Here is a 20,768-nt window from a genome sequence, read left to right as displayed (position 1 = left end):
CACTGCCTTCAATGAGGGGAGGAGACCAGAACCCAGGTTTTCTTTTCTCTGGTCTTCCGGCAGCATTCAGCAAAATGGCACTGGACTATTTTTGCAATATTTCTCTTTTGCAAAGGGAAGGGCCCAGGGAGGCCTTGGGGCAAGTCAGGGAGTTAACAATCTACTCTTTTTCCCACTTTCCCCTTATTTTTCTTCTCCCTTTATTTACTTATTTACTTTTTAAATTGCACTTTAGTTCCAAATGGCCTCACAGGGAGATTAACATCCCTCCCCCATTCTACTGCTCTCCCTGTTGCCTTCTTGGCAACCCGCATTCCTGGTTGTCACACAACCCTCTACCCTTCAGACCTGCCCCATGCCTATGGAGGACGAGTAGCTGGAGAGGCCCAGGAGCTCTGAGTGTCCCCCAGTCCTAAAACCCTGAACAAGGGAGCAGAGCTCCTTAAACAAACCAAGCCCTGTGCTCCCCCAGAGGCTGGTACAAAAACTGCTGGCACCGAGCAACCAGGCAGCAAGGACCATGAGCTTCTCCCCAGGTGGGATCTCAGAGAGGGCACTGCAGTGTCCAGGACTGCTCTGGGGTACACACATGCCGCTGGGTTCTCCCACCCATGACTCCCCAAAGCAAGGCTTACAGCTTTGGGTTGTAACAGCCGTCAGTCAAACCCAAATCCCAATCCTGAAGTGTCTGCTTCCCCATCTGAGCAACTGGGATGTAGAAGGAAGCCTGAAGACCTAGGGGTAGAAGGGTGATTTCTGGGTGCATCTGAAATGTGCACGTATGGGGAGCTCCCTGCATATGTGACCCACACGGCCTAGGGGCTCCCTCTGAATGTCCTTCTGGGCTTCTGCTGATGGTGGTCAGGGCATGGGAGGGCATGCCTTCCAGTCACTCACGCAGGACCAACAGGATTGGCTGCACAATAACTTGGGGGCCTCTGGTGGACAAAGGCTGGAGAGGAATGGCTGAAGGGATAGAACTGAGAGAGCCAGACGGAAGGCGGAACAGGCAGGGCGGGCGAGAGGGGCTCGCCAAGCGCAGCCAGTGGTAGAGGGAGGCGTGAGCTGCCCGGAGAGCCTCAGCTCTGCCAAGACGATGGCCACAATCAGCCACTGCAGGCTTAAGAGGCTCTGCCCAAGAGCGAGGGGCCTTCCTGAGAGGCACAGAAAATGAGGCCATCTTAGCATGTTGATTTGAGATTTGAGAAGGCTGAGGTCGTGTCATGGAGGGGTCCCCCGATCTCTCTTTCTCTCCGTGTGTGCACTCACACCAAGGCCCAGAACCCTGGCACCTCTGAGTCTATGGCCCATTTTGCCTTGAGAACCCTGATGTGGTAACACCTCTTCAACCCTGAGGCCAGGCCACAGTTTCTGTGCCTCGGGCCCGGGGAATGGAAAGCCCAGTGCCACAATTCCTCCTGGTCTCGAGGCCCTGGGCCCAGAGCCACCAGCTCCTCCTCTCACACCCCACCTCCAACAGAAAACGTGGAGCCCTGCCCAGCAATGCCACCCACCGGGCCCCTCACACGGGTCCAGGGGAACCTGTCAGCTGTCCCAGGACAACCTTCCCTCACTGACTCCCGGCGCTCTCGCATCCCCAGTTTGCCCACTCAGTCTCTCTCCCTCCCGAGCCCGGGGCCTTCTCACTCACCAGCCTATTTACACACCAGGTATCTCATGCTTTATCTGCTCTCATTTTGAATTTGTAACTTTCACATAAACTTGAACAAAGCTCCTTTTGTTCCTGCACCCCACCCCAGGATCCCAATAAACTGGTTCCCTCTGAGGCGACTAGGCCAGGACACAGGAGCCTTGGCCAGACGACTGCGGGTACATGTGAGCAAGCATGTTCGCACCTGCGGGGAGTCTGTGTGCCTGCGTGTGAGCGCACTCCCCAGGCGGGCGGCGGGAGGGGTCAGGGGGAGCCTTGAGTGAGCAAACTGTGGATGGGAAGGATGGTGGGCATGGAGGGCAGAGCCCAGATGCCATGGCGCGGGGATGGGATAGCCTGCCAGTAGGGCACGGGAGGTCATGGGCCCCGGATGGGTGGGTGTCGGGGCAGGGGGTAAACGGGGATGAAGAGGAAACAAAGAGCAGAGAGGCACAGCAAAGTGGGTGGCGGAGCGAGGGGCTGAGGCCAGGCTCGAGCTGAGTGTAAGGCAGATACAGGGATCGCATTATGGCGGTCTAGGGGCTGGCACGGCCGCACGCTCAGCGCCGTAATCCTGTTAGCCAGCAATCTCCATTCCGAAAGAGCTTCATTTCTTTGTGAATATTTGTAAACTAGATATCTAATGGAAAATTATAGGAAAATTATAGTGAAATTCATGACGGAGAAATCCGATTATCCCTAATTCAATTATGCCATCTTAGCCCACACAGCACATTTCCCATTTTTTTCCCATAAATACCGATGCCAGGGGTCCCGGTAATCAAATAAAATTGAAAATCATCTTCCCATTAAATTCAATTAGCCGCAATTTCTAAAGCCTATCAGAGATTTTAATTACTAAATTATAAAATTCTCCAATGCTAAATTGAAACCAAAAAAACTGCACATCCTTATATTTCAGAGAAAAAAAAGGGGGGGGCCAGCAAAATCCTCGGAAAATGCCCTACTCTCTGTGCCCAGCTCCAAAGCAGGTTCCCCACCTGGAGGGACAGCACACCGCTGCCTACTTGCCAGGTTGAGGACGAAGCCAGGGGGGCAGAGGAGAGGGCCCTGTCAGGGGAGGGGCTGAGGCATGTTAATTTAACAGAGGGGCAACACCTGCAACCCCAAGCAGCTGGAGCTGGGCTGGCCCCTAGAGAGGACTCGCGTCCTCACTGGCTGTCCTGGCTCCTAAGATGCCCTCAACTTTGTCCCCCACGGAGAGTGAGGTCTATAACTGCTACCTTCTTGGCCCGTGGACATGGCTCGGGCCCAGGTCACAGCTTGGCCTCAGAGCAGCAGACCAGAGGCAGCCGGCTTCTTACTCAGTGGCTGGCTCTCTGACCACCCAGCCGGGCCCCCAGATGGCCTGGGCTGGGTCAGAGGTGGGAGTAGGACGGAACCCGATGTTGAGGGTGGCCAGACATCATGGGAGGGTTCCGTGGCCCCGAGCCTTCTCCAGAGCATTCCCAGGAGCCATGGGTCCTGGCTGTGTACCAGCCTACTGAGAGAAGAGCTGGGGATGGACATGGCCCAAATTTGGCCTCTCCCTGTACTTCTAGCTCATTCCTTGTTCTTACCCTCTTCTGGGAAGCTGACCGGCTGAACTGGCCAGAAGGAATACCCTTGCCTCGCGGGAGAGCTCACTCTTTTGCCCCCATCTCCTTTTAGGGAAGTGCTGGCCATAACCCCAACGGTAGCCCCTCCTCTCTCACGCCCCCCTCCCCCGCACCCGCAGGCCACTTACCCCACTCTAAAGCCTGCTCTAGGAGTCAGAAGAGCCTGGGGAGGTGGCACCGGTGGTAGCATAAAGGGACCCTAGATCTGAAACCCAAGGTGGGTGGCTGGGTGGGCAGCTGCTGGGCCCGGCAGTTTCAGGGCAGCCAGGAGCTGAGCTGCCAGCAGCCCAGCACCCAGGGAGCAGGGAGCAGGTTTAATTTGCCAGGCAGTCAGGAGTGCCAGCAGGGGAGGCACCCGCAAACAAAACAAAAACAAAAAAGTTAATTATCTTTGGCTTTTTCTTAATAAATATCCAAACTGGCCCAGCCGGATCCTCCGCTTTGGAGGGAGAGAGAAGAAGGAGGAAAAAACCCCAAACCAAATCCAACAGACTCATTCTCTACCTTTCCCTTTGTCTCTCATCCTTGTATTTATCTCTTATCAGAGGCAGTAACAGTTTCACATTAATTCCCAAATTTTGCAAGTGCAAGAGTGTGGTCACAAATAGTTGTTTTGTTTTTTTAAAGTTTTGGGGTGGGAAAGTGGACATGTGAAGAAGAAAGAGGCAGGCAGGAGGAAAAAAGGCGAGAAGAAACAGGACAGAAGCAGAGGGAGTGAGAAAAAGACAGAAGGAAAGAGAGAGAAGGAAAAACAGAGCAAGTGTGATGCGGGAACTGAGCTCGTTGCATTGCCCCCAGCGACACGGCCCAGCCTGTGGCCCCAACCTGGGCAGGGACCTTTTCTGGAATGTTATGTTGGCATTTTATTTCAGTTACAATTATCAGCTACACGAGATAATGGGGATTTTTCATCTTAAAGCTCCAAACCACGTAGGTCTCATTGGCCACTTGGGCTCCCCTGCTGCTGCGAGTTCGTGCGGCAGCCCTCCCTTCCAGGAGCTTGGCTGCGGAAGAGGGGAGGTGGGCTGTCCTTCTGAGGCGTGTGACTTTTTCTATGTGGAATCCCAAGTATACCTGGGGAGGGAGACGCGTGTTGCCACCTGGGCCTACGTGTCGGGATGGTGCTCATACACGCCTGAGCCCATGCTGTAAGAAACATCTGGTAGGGCACATGGTGGGGGGTAGGCAGCCAGGACATCGGGCAGTCCCTCACGGAGCACGGGCACTGCAGTCCCACTACCTGGGTTCAAACCTTAGCTCTATCTCTCACCAGCTGTGCAACCTCAATCAAGTCACTGACCCTCTCTGAGCCTCCATTTTCTCAGCATCAAAGTCAATAATAATTAGTGATTTCCGAGGGCTGAGGGTAGGGCAGAATGGAGAGTGACTGCTAATGAGTACGGGCTTTCCTTCTGGGGTGATGGAGACAGTCTAAAATTAGATAGTGGTGATGGTGGCACAACCTTGGGAATATACTGAAAACCACTGAACTGTACACTTGGTATGTGAATTATGTCTCAATAAAGTGGTTATAAAAAAGTGGGGATAAAAAGGGGGAATGATAACAGCACTTACTGCATCGAGCTGTCATAAGGGCATACAGAGCACATAGCTTGGCACAGAGTAACACTCAGTAAGGATTCACGAGCAGTCACTCATATGGATCGCGGAGGATGGGCTGGCATCCTGGGGCCTGGGCTGGTATCCATGAACTCATACTGCTGGGGCTTACAAATGTCTACCTGGGGCCTTGGGGCCGGGCCAGCAGGTTGTCAAGCAGCTGAGCTGCCCGCCCCCAGTACTTGGTCGAGGCTCCTGGGCGACTGCTCCCTGGCAGGGATGGGAGAGTGCACCGCCCTCCTCCTGCCTCCCCGCCCGCGTCCCTGGAGAGGAGGCTGCCCACCGTGGCAGGCCGACTCTGTGCTCACTCTGCCCGTCTCACAGAGCACTCATATTTTCCATGTGCAGCAGACCGTGAATTCACCTTCATACTAGTTACAGGGTTATTTAGCTTCTCCTGACACTGACAATCACCAAACTTTAATTCGCTGCTTGGTTTCTCCCTGCTGCGCCCTCTGCCCACCCCCAAAATCACTGGGAGAGGATGGGAAGAACCTAGGCCTGGCCCCCTCTTGCCAAAGCCTGCCCTTCGGAGTGATGGAGCGATGGGAGGAGGGGGGTTGGTCAGAAGGAGAAGATGATGTGCAGAGGGCGGAGAGAGAGAGCAGTACAGGAGAGAAGAAGTACCACCAGGGCTAAGGGGGTCTTCCATCCCGCTCCTCTGGCCTGACTGACACTAATGTATTCAACCTGATGTCCATCCCGTTATGAATGAAGACTCAGCTGACTGGGCTGCGGGTCTGAGGGCTGGCAGCCCTGGCCAGGACCTCCGGGGCCAGGACTCACTGAGATCCCAGGACCAGGCAGCTGGCATGGGCTGGCTCCTCTGCCTGATGCTGGATGAGCAGGTGCCCATCTGGGAACTCACCAGAGGGAGCCCATTCTTACCAACCTGAGAAGCCAGCTATCATTTCCTCCCACCTCTCCTGTGCCAGTCTCCTGTCAGGCCACGCCCTCCTGCCCTGTAGAGGTCTCTCTCTGGCTTACAGCCCTGTTGCCGGGATCACGTCTCTCTTCCTTTGATAAAGCCAGGGGCGGTGTGCTCAAAGCTACTGACAAGCATCAGATGAGAAACAGAGACTGAGACATCGCCCACCAAGGATCCCAATCACACAATCCTGGGACCAGTGTGGGAGACAGGGCCCAAATGTGGCCACGAGTCTGCTTCCTCGCCCAGTGGGAGGGGCCACTGCTGCCCTGAGCACCCAGGCCAGCCCCAGCGGGGTCTTTGTCTCTCTTCCCTTGCCTTCAGCAGATCCCCTTCTTTCTGTCTCCTCTGCACTCCCACACCTTTCCAGGAGTGGGCCCAGCTTCCAGAAGATCCAAAGAGGCCTCTGGTTAGCTCAGGGGCCAGGCAAGCCCAGAGATCTCAGACTCTTCCTCGCAGCTACTCTCCACCTCCGGAAGTGGTCACCATCACCTTTCCCCAAAGCCTCCCGGGCAAGCGAGGTTTCCTCTGAGGACCATTTGGTGGAAACAGGGGACTCTCTTATTCGCCAAATCCAAGCTGGCTCCATCAGCCAGTCATTGGGCGGAGAGTCCCAGGAGCAGAGAGACTCACAAGGCAAGGACCTGGGGGGCTTGCAAAAGCAGAGGCAGGGCCAAGGGCAGAGCCAGGAGGGGAGAGGCAGGGAAATCCACTGGTGGGTCCAAGCTCTGCCTGCTTCCTCCCAGCCCTGTTCCACCGTCCCACCCCTGCTGGCAGGGGAAGTGGCCATGGTGGCCTGGGCAAGAGAGATGTCAACGGGAGCGATGGCAGAGATGGAAGAAGGGGCTTGTTGACTGCAAACTGTCCATTATGGCTCAGATTATAAGCATATTGCGCAGGGCTCTCTGCACGATGCCGAGGAAATCCAATACGCTGAAAGGTTAATGCAATCAATTAGGGTGACAAGGAAGTAAAGGAAAGCCTTCGGAGTAGATGAAAAGGAGAGAGAGGGAGAAAGAAAGAGCGCCGTGGAGTTGGGGGTGGCAGTACGGCGGTGGGAAGGTGAAGAGGAAGAGAAACTAATGGGATGCAGAGAGAAGGCTTGGAGGGGAAAACAGATCTACAAAAGGCCGGGAGCCCGCAAAAAGAGGACAGTAAGAGAGACGGCAGCAGAAGCAGCAGGAAAGGGCAACTAGTGAGCTGTGCGGGGACCCGGCTCCCAGCTCGTCTCAGACCTCTGACCGCTGCACAGCTTCAATTTCCTGCCCGCTCCCCCCTCCCCCCTCCCTGCCAGCCTTTCCTCTAGGGCTTGGAGCCTGGCTCCCAGATTAGCTCACAGCGCTAGTAGTGTGCAGCCTTGGTCCCTGCCCCTGTACTGAGCGTGTGCCCACCATGTAACGTCCAGGGCCTTCTCCACAGAACTGCAGAGTGGGTCCCAATTGCCCCAGAATGGGCCCAAGTTCAGACCCGGACTCTTCCCTTGGCTTGCTTTGCTCTCAGCAGACCCCACAGCTTTCCCCTATGCATCCTAGTTCGTACTTGCAACAAGCCTGCAAAGCAGAGAGCGTGGTGGTCAGGGCTCCGTTTTACAGATAGAGAAGCTGGTGTTCGGAGAGGTTATGCGACTTCCCAGGGCCCTGCAGCAGACATGGAGGACCCGGGACCAACCTGAGAACTCCAGTGACTCCCAGTCCACCACCCGTGCGGCATTTTCTTCCACAGCCCTCGCTCAAGCGAGAAGCCTCAGCTTCTCCAAGGTGAGGGACTCAGTGGTCCCAGGGCAGGGGTGGGGGACTGCATGGAACCTGCTTAGGGATGACTGCTGGCTCCTACATGCATGGTGGAGACCCAGGCTCTGGCAGGTGAACAGGAATGAAGGAAGGAGGGAACGCCGGCGCTGCCTACCTGTCAGGCCCCGGGCTAGACACCTTCGGCCCCATTCACTCACTCGCTTGTCCCAGTAACCCTGCAAAGTAGATATTCTGCTCACCTTGCAGAAGAGGAAACTGTGGATCTGAGAACTTGCTGAAGGCTACAGGATGGAGACACAAGGCTCCTGGATGCCGGGAGCAAGAGATCTGAGGAAACAGTGGCTGTCAAGGAGAGGACAAGCCGGGACTTCTAGGTAGGTGGGACTGAGCAGGAGATGAGGTCCTACAAAGAGTAGAGAGAGAAAGGGCAGCCCCAAAGGGACCAGGACTGCAAGCAGCCCCGCAACCTCAGGGACAGGGCTCCCTGACAACTGCCCAGGCCCCTCAGAGCAAGACACGAGCACAGAGCAGGTTGATGGTTGCACAGCACTGTGAACGTACTTAATGCTAGGGAACTGCACACTTAAAAATGGTTACAATGGTAAATTTCATGGTGTGTATATTTTACCGCTGGAAAAAAAAAAAAAAGAGCAGAGGGCAGGAGTCAGAAACCCCAGAGGGAGAGACAATAAACTTTTCCTATAAAGGGCCAGATAAATATTCTAGGCTTTTCAGGCCAAACTGCTCTGTTGTAGCTACTCAGCTCTGCCATCATAGAGTGAAAGCAGCCATAATTGATACGCAGATGAGTGGGTGTGGCTGTGTTCCAATAAAACTTTATTTACAAAAACAGGCAGTGGGCCAAATTTGGCCCTCTGGTCATACTTTGCCAAGCCTTGCTCCAGAGAATGGAAGCACTTGGGGCTGACTTTCAGGACAGAAGTAGCTAATCTGAACCTTGCCAAGAAGTGGAAGGAAGGGCTGGGCAGAGGGCTCAGGAGGAAATCAGGTTCTCATTACCAGCAGAGGGTGGAGAAAAAGAAGGGAAAGAGAACAAGGGCTGGATGGGAAACAGATGTCCAGGAACTGGTCCATCACAGCTCCCAGCATCCTAAGCCCTCCACGGTGCTTCAGAGTCTCAGGGATGATATGAAGGGACGGAGAGTTGAAGCTCTCAACATGCTAGGAGTCTTGATGCCAGGAGAGAGGTGTTGAGCTCTGGCTAAGAGAGGACGGGAGTGGGGCAGCAGCAGGGTCGGGCTGGCCAGAAGGGATGCCAGGGGAGAGAAAGGCGAGGAGAGAGGCCCGGGGAGCAGAGCTGTAACCAGGGTGGTGTTGGCGGCAAAGGGAGGAATCCACAGGCCCCAGTGAGAGCGCAGGGCGCGGGCCGGGCCTGCCCTACACCGGCCGCCTCTGATCACGTTTTCAGGGCCACTGCCCGCCGGCACAGACAATGCTGGGGGAGCCTTTGAAGTCCGAAAGGGATGCCGCGGTGGGAGCCTCGCGAATCTCCTCCCTTCCCCCGTCCTCCCGGGGGAGGGGGCCAGCAGGACAAAACCCAGAGCCGGTCACAGCCGGGCCCCCGAAATGCGTGAGACAAAGGGAAAACAAACAGGTTTGGAGCCAGGCGCACGGTGCCGTGTCTGTCCCCCGCCCCGCCGAGCACGGATGATGGATGGCTGCAGCCAGCCAGCTCGCCCGCCGGGCAGGCCCCGCTATTTACATAACACTGGCGTTCCACCGGTCACCTCTGACACGGCGCTGCCTGGGGCCGAGGCCCGGTGGCCCCGAGGCTCCTCGAGCCACCCGAGAACTGAGACAGCCTGTGAAGGCCCGGCCAGGCCAGGGGAGCCCAGTGCCTGGGGAAGGGAAGGGCAGCAGCCTGATCTGGGCTCAGGACCTGGGGCCTCCTCCCTGCCAGCCTCCCACGGAAGAAGGAGGAGGCCACGGGGCCGGCAGCTTCCCAGGAGAGAGGACTTCTAGGGCTTTCAAGTCCACGCGGTTCCCCAAGCACGAGCTACAAGCAGAGCTTCCAGGGAGAGCTGGCAGCAGCCACAGGGAGCAGACAGCACTGCGGAGAGCTGGGCACGGTACTGCTGGGCGGCTGAGCCCTGGCACCACAGATACCCCTTTGCCTCACGCTGCCTTGAACACATTCCACGCCCAGAGTCAGCGATCCACGGGTCCCCAGCCCATTTCCAGCCTAAGAACGAATCTGAGACCCTTCTACTGGGGTCATCTTTTCCTGCCAGGTTCAGATGGGCAGTGTGGTTCCAATTCCCCGTCTCCATCTTCCAGACCCACCCTGGGGGCTCGGCACGACTGGGCCCAGCCCAGGGTGACACGTGTGCCAGGCGCGTGGTCACCACTGGGGGGAAGGACCCACGGATCAGGGAAGGGCTCAGGCCTTACCTTGTAGCGGGTCCTAGAGGCTCCTCTCTTGCAGTGGGGGCGTCACTTCATCCTGGGGAGGGACAGAGAAGAGCCTCTTAGCCTTTCAAGGCAGGACACGTACAACTCCCCAGTGTGTGCCCAAGGGCTCCCTGCCACCCCCAGGCCAAGGGGCTGATGCTCCAGGGTGACCAAGGGTGTCAAAAATTCAGACGCGCTAAGTGGGCACTGATTTTGGCCCATCTGAAAGGACGTGCCGACCAAAATTTGAAAAGATTCAGAAAGCAGCAGGGGCTGATCACAGTGGAAATATGGTCCTCAGGGCACCCCTAACCAAAGAGAGAAAAGTCAGAGCATACTGCACACACCTCCGTGGAGGCAGAGATGCGGGTGTGCGGGTCGGGGTGCTCCCCTGGAGCGGCAGTGGCTGAGCAGCAGGGCCTGGGGACAATGACAGGCTACAGCAGCACCCATCCCTCACTCTCTTCCCTTGGCCCCTGAAAATCTACAGCATATGGGTGACTGAGGGGCAAGGGTGGACCAGGGGCCAGGGCACCAGGAAGCCTCAACTCGCAGGAATAGGCTGCAGACAGCACCTTCCACCCTGGGGTCCCACTGGTGAGTCACAAGCCATGCCGGGGGCCCACACAGGGAGAGGGAAAGTGGCCCAGCAAGGTAGGGGGACTTTAGCCAACACGTGACTCAGCCCAGCTTGCCAGGCCCAGGCCCTCCTGCCCAGTGCGTGAGTCTGGGGAGCTAGGTTCAAATGGGACAGATGCCTCGTGTGGACAGAAAACCCAAGGAGCCCTCTGCCTGCTGGCCTGGGCCCACCTGCCCTTGCCCGAGCCCGCCCCGCTCCCACGCCGTGGGCCTTCAGAGCTCCACCCATACTCGGGAAGGGTTTTCTGCTTATTAGGGTTTTTTTCTCCCTACCCCCTCCTTTGTGGCTTATCAATGATGCAAGAGGAATAACACCAATTTCCTTAGGCTGTGTAATCCCCAAATCAGATTGGGGGGATTGAGAGAGGTGAGGTGACCTTGTACCGGGCTCCGGGAATGCCACCCAGTCCCGCCGCCCGCCCTCCCGTTCCCAGGACGTATTTAGACAGATAATGCTAATTGTACTTGACGCATCCTCCTAAGGAGGGCTGGGTCCTCTGCCAGCTTTCGCAGCCTTTGCTGGGCTGCCTGGGCGGAGGGTGCCCACTGAGGCAGAGCCCACCCTGCTGGACACTGGGCTGTGGTGGGCATCGAGCAGTTGGGGGGGGTTACCCCACGGGCTTCTGATGCCCATCTGACCCAGATGGTAGGAAGCTACGATTCTGCAGAGAGCTGGGCGGACAGAGAGAGGGGGCAGCAGAGAGGAAAGGGGAGTCCTGCTGAGATGGAAGAGGGGGCCGAGGTGGGAAGAGTGCAAAAAACAAGCAGTCGGAGAGGAGAGCTGGATGAAGTGGAGGCCAAGCAGCGCTGGGCCACGGGGCAAGGGAGAGAGACCCTGGGCCTCCGCTGAGAGGCACTGGGCAGGCTTGGCTGTCAGAGCTCACAGCCCAGCCAGCCCGCCCAGGGGCCCAGCGGGGCGTCATCGCTGTCCGGTCCATCCCACACCCGCCCGCCTGAGATCTCTCAAGGCACCCCGGCCAGCCTCCCTTGAACCTCCAAAGCCCCCCAACTCCATAACTCCAGTATCTCCCTTCCACCACCTTTTTCTCCCCTCCCATCCTCCCCAGCAACTGTGCATTTATTAATTCATGAGGCACTAATTAGTTCTTTGTTTAATTTTGTGTTAAACAGACTGACCGGAATGATAACGACTCGCAGTGCGGTGTTGCCGTCCCCAACCACCCCTGTTTTCTGACAACAAGGGAGCGCGGGAGACCGGAGCGCTGAACCCAAATCCCTCAGCAGTTGCACTTCATTAAGTCAAAATGTGACAAGAAGCTTAGAGAGCAACTTGCAGATCTGATCACACAGAACAATCGGGGAGGAAACTTTCCAGGAGTTGGCTGGGGGTGGAGGAGGGATGGGGAGGGCGGAGATGCTTACCGTGCGGGGACCAGGACGTGAACTGGGGTCCTGCCCCTCACCTGGCCCTGGGGCAGGCGGCCTGGCGGACGGGAGCAGGGAGGCTGTCTCTGGGTGGGATCTGGGACACTGGGTGGATTCTGGAGCCCCCATGGGGACCTGGGAAGTTCAACTTTCTCTCTCCCTGTCCTGCCCGGACATCTTCCCCTGTCACTCTGCCTCTCACTGTTCCTGCTCTTTGGTTCTGGCCTGTGTGAGTGAGTGACTGGGCACACCCAGGGCCTGGCAGAGAATCAGAAAGCTGCTGCAGTTAAGGAAGGATTCTGCAAGGCCGGGGGGGAAACACACAGGAGACCAGGAGCCCCAACACTTAGGAAGGCTGAAGTTAAGTGCAACCCTTCCAGGCTAAGAAACAGAAGTAACGTGCTCGGGGATCCTGGCCAACATAGCCACTCTCCACCTGCTGTCCACCCGTCCACCCATCCTGCACTCATCCAATGTTCCCAACCTGAGTACTCTGACCAGAAAACTGAGGACCAAGAGGTTGAGCTCTATGCAGAGGTACACGGTAAATCAGAAACAGAACCAGGTCTGTTTGGCTTCCAGGCTGTGGTAGCTGACCGTAGGCAGACAGCTGAGCTAACAATGACAACGGGCCTTGTTACCTGCTCCCTCCTGTCCATGTGACAAAGCAAGATCTTGGCCCAGACGTGTCAAGCTGTTAACCCCATAGGTCCACAGGGAGGGATCGGAGTTAAGCCCTGTCCCAGTCTAAAGACAGGGCCCCTGCTCTCCTTTTACCTGCCCCTAATCTCGGAAGATGTGGACAATGTCTTACATAAGTGAGAACATGGAGGGGGATGTGAGGAGGAGAGTAAGAACAAAGCACACAGAGAAAGCTGACAGACCAGAGCCCGGACTGTGTGTGAAGATCCTCCCGCCTTCTTCCCATTGGCCACTGCGCCAGCCCAGGTGTGGCCTGACCCACCCGCTGAGAGCCGGGGCCTGAGGCAGAGTCTGCAGGTCAGCCTTGCCCTTGCCTTCCCCCGGCCGGTTCCGGTTCGGAAGTGCGGTGGTCTCTCACCCGAGCCTGGCAGCCCTGGGCTGGCTTCTGTTCATTTGCTGTCAGGCTGCCTAAGCAAACCAATTAAAACTAATCATTAATTATAAAAGAGAACAAGAAGAGTAGAAGAGAGGGGAGAGGGTGGAAGGGCGACGTGGGAAGGAGGAGAGGGAAAGCGGGGCAGAGAGGGAAGCCGCGGAGGGCCTGCAGAGAGCTCGGAGTGGGGCACTGTGGGCCTGGGAGCTGGAAGGGACCAGAGGCACAGGAGGTGCTGGAGTTGAGGGAGGGCAGGAAGGGCGCCAAAGATGGTAGGGAGGGGGCTGCCGCGGGGCGGGTGGGTGGGGGGAGGGAAAGGCTGGCGAGGAGGGAAGGGGGAGAGGGAAGGGTGAAGAAGCTGCTGTGACCAGCATACCAGGACTCGAAGAGGCCTCATCCGCCCGCAGTCCCCTCTGGCTGGAGCCACCGACCATCCGGGATGTGGCTTCCGAGCGTCTCACCCTGGGCTCCCCGGCTCCATATTTATGAGGCTCAGCTGACTACGCAGCACCGAGCCAGGCTCCTCAGCCCTGCCGCCCCTACCTGCTCCCCAGCCCTCGCAGGCCACAGAGGGGAGGCTCGGGGCAGCTGTCGCGGCCCATCTACCCCGCCCCCCCATGCTGTCTCCTGCCCCCGCCGGCACCGGCACACACCCCGTCCGTCTCCAGGCCGGGCCCTTTCACAGGGCTGAGGCCGTGTCAGCGGGCAGCTTGAGGAGGGGGCAGCACAGACAGCAGGGGCAGTGTCATGGAAACGGGCACTTTCCCCGAGAAATATTCTGTTTGGCCTCCGTCCTGCATTGAGGAGCTGTCAGGAGCCTGAGTGAGGGCCAAACCACCCCGGGACCAGGCGTGACAAAACCTATTTTCTGCCTCAAATTTGATTGATTAAAAAACTTTTTAGGAAAACCATGCTAAAAGAGTGAAGAAAAAAAAAGAGAGAGAGAGTGAGAAGGAGAAAGACAGAGAAAGAGAGAGAGAGAGAGAGGGAGAGAGAGGAACGAGGAGGAAAGAAAGAAAGGGAATGAAAGTGCTGAGGGCTCAGGGCCACGGGCAGGGGCTGCACTGTTGCCCCGGCAACGACGCCAGGGCCAGCGTGTCAGCCCGGTGGCCACCGCATAACCAGGCACAACGGAAAGGTCAAAGGAAGCCCCAGACTTCTACACAGTGGTTAGCAGACAATGAGGGGCCGAGGCGGCCAGGGCAGGTTGTCCGTCCACGTAGGGGAAGGAGCCCAACAGCCGCAGGCAGGCCGGGGACAGCTGGGGTCAGCGCCAGGCCTCCGGATTGGCTCTGAGGAGGCGGGTAGTGGTCTGCAAACACAGTCTGGGCTGAAATTTGGCCAGACTCCTTAAAACACTGTATAGGCTCAAGAGGAAGGATCTAGTAGTTTGGGGGCAGGAAAGGGGTTTCCCCACCTTGTTCTCGAAAGTCCTGGCTCAGAGAGGTACCCAGCTGACCCGCCCATCCTGCAGGAGCTGAAGCCTCTGCTGGTCCAACACCTCTAGCTTGCTCTCTCGGTCTCACACCTTCCCTGCCCAGGCCATTAGTTCCTTTACTGGATGCTGCCCTGGGTGGTCCTCACACCTGGCTTGCCCTCTCTCTTTTCCCGTCTCAGAAACTGAGACAGGCCCCGCCATGGGCTAGGACTGTGATGGGAGGCCGTGCCTTACTCTCTCTGGGCTGCAGGAGAAGGGCCAGCCTCCCCACCTTTCCTGAGCCCCCGCAGGGGGAAGAAACTCCTCCATCTCCCAGAGGCCCTGCCTGACCACTCCAGGCGGAGGTGGCTCAGATCTTCCTGGTGGGACCCATCCTGTCCCCAGGAAGAGGGGTCCAGGTGAGCGGCTGGGTTTGCTCTTCCCCGTCTAAGGGCCTCGGAGGTCAAGGGAGGAGCAGACCTGGCGAAGATGTCGGCAAGAAGGTTTCTCTGGGGTGCTGGGAGCAGTGCGTCCAATGTGGTCTTTGCAGCTCAGGGCTCAGTGTGGGTAAGGCAGTGCGGGTAAGGCAGTGCCTCCTTGGACAGACGGCGCGTTTCATCAGACAGATGTACAGAAAGACAACACCTGCTCCGGGCCCTGCCCAGCCCTCCTCCAGGTCATTGGCTTAGATCCCTCCCCGTCCCTGCTCCACAGTGATCGTCAGTACGCACACTGAGTATGTCCCGTGCGCATGACACTGTGCTAGGCCCGAGGAAGAGAAAATACACAGCTTACATGAGAAACTGCAGAGGAGATGAGACCCAGGTCTGAATCCTGCCCCTGCCACTTACCCTCCATGGTGTCTGCCGGGGCAGGCTGCTTAACCTCTCTTGGCCTCAGCTTCTTCAACTGAAGAGGGGGCGGTATGAGCCCCACTTCAAATGCATTTCATTCAGTAATTTTCCTTGAACACCTACTATATGCTGGGTACTGTCCTAGACCTGGAGAACACTGGTAACCAGAGACAGTCCTCACGGAGCTTCCGTTCTGCAGTGGTTGTGAAGACCCGCTGAAATAACACACAGCACCGTGGTCTGTCACACAGTAAGTGCTCAACAAATATTACCTGTTACTAGCTTTCAGGGGCCCTGCCTTTAATAAACTGGGGAGAGGTCCAGCAATTCCACTCCTAGGTATATACCCGAAAGATTGGAAAACAGGGACTCAAACAAAAACTTGTGCACGAATGTGCGCAGCAACTCCACTCACAATAGCCAAAAGGTGAACACAACGCAGATGAACGGATAAACAACACGGGGTCCCCACAAAACAGAATATTATTCGGCCGTGAAAAGGAATGGAGTTCTCATACGGGTTACAACATGGATGAACCTTGAAAACATTATGCTAAGTGAAAGAAGGCAGATGCAAAAGACCACATATTATACGATTCCCTTTACATGAAACATTCAGAATAGGCAAATCCATAGAGACGGAACACAGATTAGCGGTTGTCAGGGGACGGGGGAAATAGGGAGTGACTTCTAATGGGTATAGAGTTTCTGTTCGGGGTGATGAAAAACTTCTGGAACCAGATATCGGTGATGGTTGCACAACACTGTGGATGTACTTAATGCCACTGAATTGTACAGTTTCAAATGGTTACAGCAGTAAATTTTATGTTATGTGCATTTTACCACAATAAAGTAAAGTGATATAGCTGAAGAAGGAGAAGAAGGAGAAGAGGCAGCAGCAGCAGGCGAGCAGAAGGCTATTCCCAAGTGGCAGCTCAGCATGAATATTAGACGAGCCAAGCAAGGGGGTGGAAGGTGAATCACCCTAATTTCAGACGGGTCCCCTCTCCTTCCTGTCCTCGAGAACGGCATGCGCTCCCGCCCGAGGCGTTCCTAGGCCTCACAGATGCGCTGAAGAAAGAGACAACGTGGGAAGGCTAGGGTGCCTCCAGAGATGGGGGCACACGTCACTCAAGAGCCCACGATGCCGTCTCCCCAGCGCTGCCGTTCCTCTGCGCACACACGGCTTGGCTCCTCTCGCGTGTGAATCCCAACACACACGGCCCACTCCGTCCATCTCTCCGCCAGGCTCCCCAGACAGCCTGTGCTGCTGCCCAGCATCGTAGTGCAACACGCTGCCCCCCACGTGGGGAAAGAGGGTCTGAGTCAATGACTTCCCTACCCACAGGGCTCTCAGGCTCCCCAAGGACGGGGAGTTCCACCTTGCAGGAAAAGCTGAGGATAACCAGGGAGCCAGGCCCTTGGGACAGCCCTCCCAGCCCTCAGCCTGCCCTCCTAGCTGCTCCCGAATGCATGTGCGCACAGAAACCCCTGCCTTGGCCCGGGAACTGTCAGGAGATCAACAAACAAAAGCTGCTTCTTGACAGGGAGTCATTTATATTTTAGCTTCGTTCCATTATCCTAACGAATCCTTCATCAGCAGAGGCAATATTAACGGCAGAAAATCAGCTCATTACATCCGGGGGGATTTCATCAAGACGGCAATCATGTACGCAGCTCCCCAAGCCTTCAAGAGGCCAGTATGGCTGTTATTTATTTATTTTGTTACTTATTTATTTAATTTTTTGGGTTCTTTCCACATAATTGCACCGCATCTCAGATCTTTAATAAATAATTTGTAGGTCCTGAACTGCAGACAGCTTTGCTCTCTGCCATGAGAGCCTGCGTTAGACAAAATATTTACCAACATTTGAAAGCCATTAGAATCAGGAGGGAAGTGGGGAGGGGTACTCTGTTCTTCTAGAAACAGCCTGCTCTGGGGCTCCGGTGCTAGGCCCTCACTCCAGTCCCCCAAGCTGGTCTCTTGGGGTGGGGAGCAGGCCTGTGTTGCCTCCCTGGGCTCACTTAGCTTCAGCAGGGGATTCCTGGGAACTCTTCGAGAGGGATGCGGCCATCTCCAAGGATTCCTGCGGGCTTCTCTTGGCTGACGTGGGCTGGTTGCTGGAAGGGACCCCCTTGGTGAAGGGGCAGGAAGCTTCCACATGCTGAGCTGGAGCAGTCTGTCGGGATGACACTCCCTGGGTTTGCCCGACCAGCAAAGGGAGCTCAGCGAGGGAAGTCTTCATCGCGCTACAGCAGGCCCTGGCTCTGCTGCGGTGGAGCGTGAAGAAAAGTCTGACCCGGGAATTCCCTGGTGGTCCAGTGGTTAGGACTTGGCGCTTTCACTGCCATGGGCCTGGGTTCAGTCCCTGGTCAGGAAACTAAGATCCCGCAAGCCATGCAGCGAGGCCAAAAAAAACAAAGAAAGAAAAAAAACGTCTGACCCATCCCTCTCGGCTCTCCAAGGTTATGCCTCCCACTTCAAAGGAAAGGAAGGTTTAGTGGACCCAGAAGGCAGACTTAGTGGGCCCATTCTACAGACAAGAAAACTGAGGCTCAACAAAGTGAAGCTTTCTTCCCAAGGCAACACAGCTAGGAAAAGGCCCAGAACCAGGATTTAGACTCAGAGGTGGCTCTGCCGGGCCTCCATTCTTTCCACTAGGCCAGAGCTTTCCAGTGACACAGCCCAGTCTTCCAAAGGCTCCTGGCTCCGACCCACGAGCCTGGAGTGGCCACTAGGGCCGACGGGCACCCCCTGCCACCACCACTGGGCTGGCCATGCTTTCACAGGTTTTTCCCAGCGGGGGCTGGATTTCTGCCCAGCCAGGAATGTGCTCCCAGGATGTCAATTCTAATCTCCCCAGCGCTCTGACAGAATTAAGCTCCAGTTTGTCCGACAACATCCCAAAGTTTCAGAAATCCAGGGCAGACTCTCTAATCAGGCTGCAGGACAAAGGTCTGGCCTGACCCTGTCACTTCCATTTACTCCTCCTGTCTGTCTCCCAGTTGCTGCCTTTCTGCAGCTTCCTCCACCCTCTGCCCTTCCCTGGCCAGCTCAGCCTCCACCCTCTCCTCCAAGCTCCCCTGTTTCTCCGCCCAGAATTTCCCCTTTCTGAGCAGCTGGGCTAATCCTGTTGCTCCACTATCTAAAGCCGAGGGATTCCTGTGAGACTGACCTGCCGCTAGCGCTAGGCCTGCTGGCCTCACCTTGGCTGGGGCTCCCTCTGGTTCGTCACCTCTAGGGAGCGCACAGGCTCAGACCTCCTTGGCTCGGGAGAGGGTGCAAAGTTATTCTCGAACTCTGCTCACCCTTGCCTTCGGTCAGCCTGACTTTGGGCCCCCTAACTGCCCCTGACGCATTCGCTGGCCTTGCCCAGCTTCCATCCTGTTTGAGGGGTCAGCTCGTGGGCTCTGGAAAGCCTTGGCCCTTCGGCCGGGCTCGGGGACACCTCTCTGGGCAGAGACCTCCCTTCCTCAACAGAGCCTGGGGGGCCCCAAGAGGAACACTGGGTGGAGGACAGCAGGAGCAGCCCTGAACATGGCCTGGGCAGGGCCTGCGGTGAGGACGCCAAGCCCCTGGCTCTGCCGGGCTGCGGAGCCATCAGAAAGCGGTGAGGAGCACGGGAGCCCGGCAGCTGGGCCAGGAGAAGCCCTCGTGTGCAGCCAGCCAGAGGGCAGGCCCCCAGGACGCTGGGGAAGCAGAGGGGCCTCCTTCTCCACTGCTCACCACGCCCAACACCCAGCTTCCCTTCCACACGGCTCTCGGGTGGGCCCAGAGCGCTGACGCCTGACTCGGTTTCCAGAGGAAATCATATGCACAAGCTGGCCGGAGGAGGCAAAACCTTACAGCACGTTCAGAGGGGCGTGGATGGGGGACCGTGAGCTTAAATTTGTTTGGTTCACATCCAAAGACTCCCGGGGAACAGAGGGCACGGGGAGCAGTGTGGACAGTCAAGGGGAACAGCAAGGGCTGAGGCACTTGAGCCTGTGCACTGACCAGAGGCCAGATCAGGGGATGGGGCTCCTCCAGACAAAGCGGGGGCAGGAAGACACACACAGGGTGCAAAGAGAAGGCTCAAGGCTCAAGGCGGACAACAGAAATGGGAATGTCGTTCTTCTATTCTGTTGACCCTCCAGAGGCACAAGAAAGCTGGAGTGGCCAGGGTAGGGGCCAGAGCCGCCCAACTGGCAGGAAAGTCCTGGAATGTGGCAGATAGGCAGGGCCATGCCACAGCTCCTCGGCTTCCCCTGGGTGACCTGGGTGGAGACCTCACCCTGGGCATGGAGTTCTGTCCTACACAGGCTGTCTCACGCCCTCCCCTCCCCGGCTTCCTCGACCACGGCCATGTGGTACGGAGTGGGGATCACCTTCCTCAGAGCTGCGATGAGGGGCAGCCCCTCACTCCCTGATGGTCCCTCCTGCACCCTGCCTAACATCCCCCCCCCCCCCACCGCATCCCAAGGCTGGCCCTGCCCTCACCAGCACAGCCAGCCTGGAAGCCTGAAGGATTCACCTAGAGCCTTGGGTGAGCTGGGCTGGTGGAGGGACAGGAGCAGGAGATAAACGACACGTCTCTGTAATCAGCCCTTTCTCTAGAAGATTGAAAATAATTATCGTCTTTTTTACTTAATAACAGAAAAATCTACAAAGGTCACCGGTGGAGAGTAGAAGACGGCCTGCTATCAGTCCTTTCAAGGAAGTCCCTGCAGTTTCAGTGCACCCGCCCCACTCCCGACAACTCCACAATCCCCCCGAACTCCCAACTCTGCTTTCCTGCCCTTCCTTCTGCCTCGTCTTTCCTTTCTTGCTGTGCTGGGTGTTGGTGAGATGTTGGGTTTTTTTCTTTTTTGCAATTTATCAGCAGATTGTGTGGAGCTGAGTGGTGTGAGCCTCACCCTGCTAAATAAAGCTTTGGTATTTCTGATAAAGCCATCAAATTCCTTATCACGCTGACACAAAGTGCATTTAAAGAGACAGACACCCTGTCCCTCCCTTCCCACCAGCCCCTGCCCCCTCCACTCAGTTCAGATTTCCAGCTGCTCAGGCTCTTGTGGATGAGACACCAAATACGGCTCTGGAGGATGTGGGGAGCGGGGGAAACCAAGGGGCGGGCTGCCCTCTCCAACTCCCACCCACCCACGTCGGAGCCGCCGGCACCCTGACCAGGGGCTCAGGTCCACAGGGAGGTGGCATGTGCTTCCTGCCCCAACTCGGAACCAGAGGGAGCAATCAGTAGACACGCCCTGCAACAGGGGATGTCCTCACAAACAGCACAGTCCTGTGTTAGGACAGCTGCAGGAGGAGCCCCCAGTAAACTGCTGGGCCTATAGGGCTGCTCACTGCTGTGAACACATCTGGTGGCTTCAGCCACTGCAGTATCCACACGGGGTACAAGGACGGGGCCGAGAGGGGCCA

The 20,768-nt window shown here is 56.8% G+C and overlaps 1 protein-coding gene across 13 annotated transcripts in view; it reads right to left on the bottom strand.

Moving 5' to 3' along the window:
* CASZ1 (castor zinc finger 1) overlaps positions 1 to 20,768 on the bottom strand; it is a 149,961-nt gene that overhangs the window by 57,945 nt on the left and 71,248 nt on the right. For 9 of the 13 annotated variants that reach the window (XM_089901420.1, XM_089901390.1, XM_089901424.1 and 6 more), the window contains one exon: positions 9,982 to 10,033. The exons of 2 other annotated variants lie outside the window; for them this stretch is intronic. The gene's annotated coding sequence lies outside the window, so the exon portion shown is untranslated. 2 more of the 13 variants (XM_089901397.1, XM_089901422.1) reach the window with 2 other exon arrangements.

Source organism: Delphinapterus leucas, chromosome 1 (genome assembly GCF_059928025.1).
Source record: "Delphinapterus leucas isolate spDelLeu-1000000601 "Yukka" chromosome 1, BTC_Dleu_Yukka2, whole genome shotgun sequence".
NCBI classification, from domain to species: Eukaryota; Metazoa; Chordata; class Mammalia; order Artiodactyla; family Monodontidae; genus Delphinapterus; species Delphinapterus leucas.
Note: the sequence above shows the minus strand (reverse complement) of the source record. Positions and strands in the feature narration are given on the sequence as shown.